Source organism: Nycticebus coucang, chromosome X (assembly GCF_027406575.1).
Source record: "Nycticebus coucang isolate mNycCou1 chromosome X, mNycCou1.pri, whole genome shotgun sequence".
NCBI classification, from domain to species: Eukaryota; Metazoa; Chordata; class Mammalia; order Primates; family Lorisidae; genus Nycticebus; species Nycticebus coucang.
The window spans coordinates 54634445-54640400 of record NC_069804.1 but is presented as its reverse complement, the minus strand read 5'-3'; the positions used below and the strand labels follow the sequence as shown (position 1 = coordinate 54640400).

Sequence of the window (5956 nt, the reverse complement as noted above, 5' to 3'; positions counted from 1 at the left end):
CCAGACTCAACTGATCCTCCTGGCTCAGCCTCCCATGTAGCTAGGACCACAGGCACACATCATCACACTTGGCTAATTTTTTTATGTTTTATTTTTTGTAGAGATGGGGTCAAACTATGTGGCACAGTCTGGTTTTGAACTCCTGGACTCAAGCAATCCTCTTGCCTCAGGTTCCCAAAGTGCTAAGATTACAAGTGTGAGCCACTGTACTCAGCCTAGATTTGCCTTTTTGGGAAATTTTATATAAATAGTCATACAATATGTGATCTTTTGTATCTGGCTTCTTTCTTTTTTTTTTTTTGTGGTTTTTGGCCGGGGCTGGGTTTGAACCCGCCACCTCCGGCATATGGGACCGGCGCCCTACTCCTTGAGCTACAGGCGCCGCCCAAGAAATTGTTCTGTCATCTTGTTTTTTTTTTTTAATATCTGGCTTCTTTCACTTGGTATGTTTTTAAGGTTCATCCATGTGGCTATACCAAATTTTATTTACTATTTACCCTAATGACTAATGATGTTGAATATCTTTTCTTGTGCTTATTAGCAATTCCTATATCTTTTTGGTGAAATGTATATTAGAATCTTTTGCTCATTTCCTAACTGGGTTGTTTTCTTATTGAGTTTTAAGAATCTTTGTATTTTCTGAATGTAAGTTGTTTATCATATACATGATTTGCAAATTTTTCTCCTAGTCTTTAGTTTGTCTTTGCATTTTCTTAGTGATGTCTTTTGAAGTGCAAATGCTTTTTAATTTCAACAATGTCCAATTTACCAATTTTTTTTCTTTTCTAAATTCTTCAGTACCTGGACTCTTTGCCTAAACCAAGTTTGTAACAATGTTTCTCCTTTCTTTCTTTCAAACATTTTATAGTTTTACATGTAAGTCCATGATCCATTTTTAGTTAATTTTTGTGTATGGTGTGAGATAAGTTTGAGTTTACTTTTTGCATATGGATATTCATTTGTCTCAGCACCATTTGTTGAAAAGACTGAACTTTTCCCATTGATTTATCTTAGTACCTTTGTCAAAATCAATTTATCATAAGTGTAGGTTCATTTTAAGACTCTCAATTCTATTCCATTTGAACTATATGTCTACCTTTATGCCAACACCACAGTCCTTTTCTTTCTTTTTTTTCATGTCAGATGTGTAAAGTGCTAATGGCCTAACAAAGTTTGAGGGAGGCCCATCTCATGCTTGCACTTATGCATGAACACCCAATTGGCATGCTTATGAATTACAAAAGGATCAGTACTAGCCTCTCTTGATTCCTGTGGCTTTATATTATAGTTTGAAATCAGGTAGTAGAAGTCTTTCAGATTTTTTTTTTATCATATTCAGTAGAATACAGTGGCATCACAGCTCACAGCAACCTCAAACTCTTGGGTTTAAGAGATTCTCTTGCCTCAGCCTCTCAAGTAGCTGGGACTACAGGTGCCTGCCACAACACCCGGCTATTTTTTTGTTGCAGTTATCATTGTTGTTTTAGCTGGCCTAGGCCAGGTTCTAACCCACTAGCCTTGTATGTTTTGGCTATTCTAGGTTCTTTGCATTTCACAAAACTTTTACCTTCCACTTGTCAATTTCTATAGCAAAGCCTGCTGGGATTTTTCTAGAGATTGCATTAGATGTATAGAGCAGTTTTAGAAGAACTGCCATCTTAACAATATTGAGTCTTCCCCATCAATACAAATCATTTCTGCATTTATTTATGTCTTCTTTAATTGCTCTCATCAATGTTTTAAGTATTCAGTGGACAAATTTTGCACTTATTTTGTTACATTTATTCCTAAGTATTTTATTCCTTTGGATATAATCATGAATACATTTGCTTGTAAAATTTTTCTTATTGTAAAATCTAGAGATTGCATTAGATTTATTTATTAGATTTATAGATTTTAATCTATAAATCTAATGCAATCTCTAGAAAAATCCCAGTGGGCTTTGCTATAGAAATTGACACCTTAAAAAAAGACGGAGACTTTACCTCTTTCATGTTTACATGGATGGAGCTGGAACATATTCTTCTCAGTAAAGTGTCTCAAGAATGGAAGAAAAAGTACCCAATGTACTCACCCTTATTATGAAATTAATGTAGGACCTTCACATGAAGGTGTAACTTCACATGTAACTGTAACCCAGTTACAACCTAAGAATAGGGAGAAGGGGGAAAGGGAGGGGAGAGAGGGGGGAGGTAGGTAGAGGGAGGGGGATTAATGGGATTACACCTGCGGTGCATCTTACAAGGGTATATGTGAATCCTAGTAAATGTGGAATGTAAAGGTCTTAGCAAAATAACTAAGAAAATGCCACGAAAGCTATGTTAACTAGTGTGATGAAAATGTGTCAAAACAATTTACTTATTGTAAAATTTAAGATACTGTAAAACTTCAAAAATTAAGACAGTGTAGTACTGGTAGAAGGATAGACTTTTAGATCAATGGAACAGAATAGAGCTTCAGAAAGCATCACAAGAATGGAGAAGCAAGAAACCTATGTACTCAATTCTGATTTTAGGTCTAGTGAACGGTGTGGGGTGGAGGAAGGGGAGAGTAGAGAGAGGGAAGCAGGGAGAGGGCTTGGGGGGTCATGGTATGGGACATACCTTTTGGGGTTTGGACACAATTATAAGAGGGACTTTACCTAACAAATGCAATCAATGTAACCTGGTTTAAAAAACTAAAAAGAAAAGAAAAGAATAGGTTACTCACCCTATAAAATACTATATCACAGGACCCCTCACATTTTAAGAAATTTACCAGGGACCCTGACAGAACTGGAAGAAATAAAACTTACCAGCTTACTAACCAAGTAATGTCACTGAGAAAAATAATGAAAAATAGATTTCATTTTTCATGAAAAATGATAGAATGATAAATATCCTGTTAGTTTATCTCCCTCAGCCCATCCCCACTCTCCAGGTAACCAGGTGTGGATTAAAGATTGGAGCCTGAGCCCGCTGAAACCCTGGTGAAACCCTACTTGGTGATCCTGTCCACACCAACAGCAGTGAAGGTGAATGGCATTCCTGCCTGGATACATCATCACTCATGTGTGAAACCAGTCAGTGATGGGAAGTGAACGGTCCAACGACACCCAGAGCATCCCCACCATCTTACCCTGAAAAAACAGACTACAGCCCTGCCCTAGTCACATACCAGGAGCTGACTGGTATGAGTGGCATGGGAGTGATTACTGATTCTTTGCTTTGGACTATTTCACCTTCCTTCTTTAATCTTAGGTGTCAGACATGATGAAGGTTGTGAAAAATGCATCCAAAAGGTAACCCAGGGCAGAGCCTGTGGCTCAGTGAGTAGGGCACCGGCCCCATATACTGAGGGTGGCGGGTTCAAACCCAGCCCCAGCCAAACTGCAACGACAACAAAAAAAATAGCAGGGCATTGTGGTGGGCGCCTGTAGTCCCAGCTACTCTGGAGGCTGAGACAAGAGAATCACCTAAGCCCAGGAGTTGGAGGTTGCTGTGAGCTGTGTGATGCCATGGCACTCTACTGAGGGTGATAAAGTAAGACTGTGTCTCTACAAAAAAAAAAAGAAAGAAACAAAAGGTAGCCCAAACTAGACAAACTGTCAAAATTGTTATTGGTTTACTCTTATTATGAATGTACATGAAAGCCTGCAGATACTTGCATATATAACACCCAATTAGATATGTGTGCGCCCATGGGTCAGTGGTTTGCTACCATCCTTGATATCCCTAGAAAGACAATAACCTTCGTTATAACAGAAGGAATACCTAAACAAGTAAAAAAATCATTAATAACAATTTTGAAATATATACAGACATGTGTCTTTTTATATTTTTAATAATAATTAGAAAGTTTCCTTTTATTATTATTATTATTTATTTATTTATTTTGCAGTTTTTGGCCAGGGCTGGGTTTGAACCTGCCACCTCTGGCATATGGGGCCAGCACCCTACCCCTTTGAGCCACAGGCACTGCCCTCCTTTTTTTTTTTTGAGGCAGAGCCTCAAGCTGTCACCCTGGGTAGAGGGTTGTGGCATCACAGCTCACAGCAACCTCCAACTCCTGGGCTGGAGCGAGTCTCCTGCCTCCACCTCCCAAGTAGCTGGGACTACAGGTGCCCGCCACAATGCCCAGCTATTTGTTTTTGGTTGCAACCATCATTGTTGTTTGGCGGGACCAGGCTGGATTCGAACGCGCCAACTCAGGTGTATGTGGCTGGCACCTTAGCCGTTTGAGCCACAGGCACCAAGCCGAATAATAATTAGAAAGTTTCCATGTAAAATACTATATATTTCTGAAGAATTATTTCTATGTATTTCATATTTTGTGTTGTTATGTTAACTTTAATTCTCTAATTGTTAATGGTATACAATAGATATTTGTATATTGAACTTAAAAAAATAAAAATAATGGGGGAGAGGGTTTTGCAAGTTCCCACCCAAAGGGAACAACACACTGGTATACGGCACACTTCTGGGGTGAAGGAAACAACTACAACTCAGAGTTTACCTTACAAATGCAAACAATGTAACCTAATGATGTGTTCCCTCATATTAGTCTGAAAATAAAATGTTTTTTAAAAATGAAAAAAAAAAAGGGCCGGGCGTGGTGGCTCACGCCTGTAGTCCCAGCACTGTGGGAGGCCGAGGCGGGTGGATTGCCTGAGCTCAGAAATTCGAGACCAGTAGGAGCAGCAGTGAGCCAGAGTAAGACCCCGTCTCTACTAACATCAAAAACAGCCGGACATTGTGGTGGGCGTCTGTAATCCCAGCTACTGGGGAGGCAACGGGAAAGAGAACCGCCAAAGGAAGAACAATAAAAAAAGAAGAAAATGAACAAAAAAAAAAGTACTTCAAACGAAGAAGAATGAACAAGCAAGCTGAAATTAAAAATAAAAAGAAATTTTTTAATGAAAAAATGAACCTCATTGGCTCATAGATCTGAATGTAAAATGTAAAACTATCAAACTATTAAAAGAAAATATAGGAGAAAATCCTTGTAACCAGGAATTAGAAAAAGAGTTCTTAGATATGACACCAAATACAATGATCTATAATAGAAACAATAATTGATTAAATTCAATTCCACCAACATTTAAAACTTTTGCTCTGTGAAAGTCACTGTTAAAAAAAATGAGAAGACAGGGTAGCGCCTGTGGCTCAAGGAGTAGGGCGCCAGCCCCATATGCCGGAGATAGTGGGTTCATACCCAGCCCCAGCCAAAAAACTGCAAAAAAAAAAAAAAAAAATGTGAAGACAAGAAACTGTTCTCCAAGATAATTTTAAAAATAGTAAAAGAAAAAATGAAAAGACAATGTATAGACTAGAAGAAAATAATTTGTTAATAATATATCAAAGGACTTGTACCCATAATATATAAAGAATTCTTAAAACTTAATAAGAAAACAAACCAGATCTTTTTATAGTTCATAAGTGTGATGATTGGTTGTTCATGCTTATGTGTGAGATGTGCTCCCTCAAAACTTGTTAAGATGTCAGCACATTACCCATTGGATATGAAAAGAGAAAAAACAAAGAAAACAAACCATTTTTTTTTTGAGACAGAGTCTCATTTTGTCACCTTGGGTAGAGTGCCATGGCATAACAGCTCACAGCAACCTCAAACTCTTGGGCTCAAGCAATTCTCTTGCCTCAGCCTCCCAAGTAGCTGGGACTACAGGTATCCACCATAACACTTGGCTATTATAAGAGAAGGGGTCCCGCTCTTGCTCAGGCTGGTCAAGCAATCCACCTGCCCTGGCCTCCCAGAGTGCTAGGGTTATAGGCTAAACCAATTTTTTTAAATGGGGAAAAGGTATGAACACATACTTCACCAGGCTGGGGCAGAGGCTCCTGAGGCAAGAACATCACTTGAGGCCAGGAGTTTGAGACCAGTCTGGGCAACATAGCAAGGCCCCATCTCTAATTATTTTTTATTTTTTAATTTTTAAAATTTTATTTTATTTTGTTCA

General features: G+C 38.5%; 1 non-coding gene and 1 pseudogene across 1 annotated transcript; one reads left to right on the top strand and one right to left on the bottom strand.

Annotated features, from left to right (window-relative positions):
• Positions 1-1137: 1137 nt before the first annotated feature.
• Positions 1138-1247, bottom strand: LOC128578896 (uncharacterized; annotated as a pseudogene).
• A 4151-nt stretch (positions 1248-5398) lies between these two features.
• LOC128578888 (small nucleolar RNA U13) lies at positions 5399-5501 on the top strand. The gene has a single exon (XR_008377982.1). It is a non-coding gene; the product is annotated as a small nucleolar RNA U13 (small nucleolar RNA).
• Positions 5502-5956: the final 455 nt, after the last annotated feature.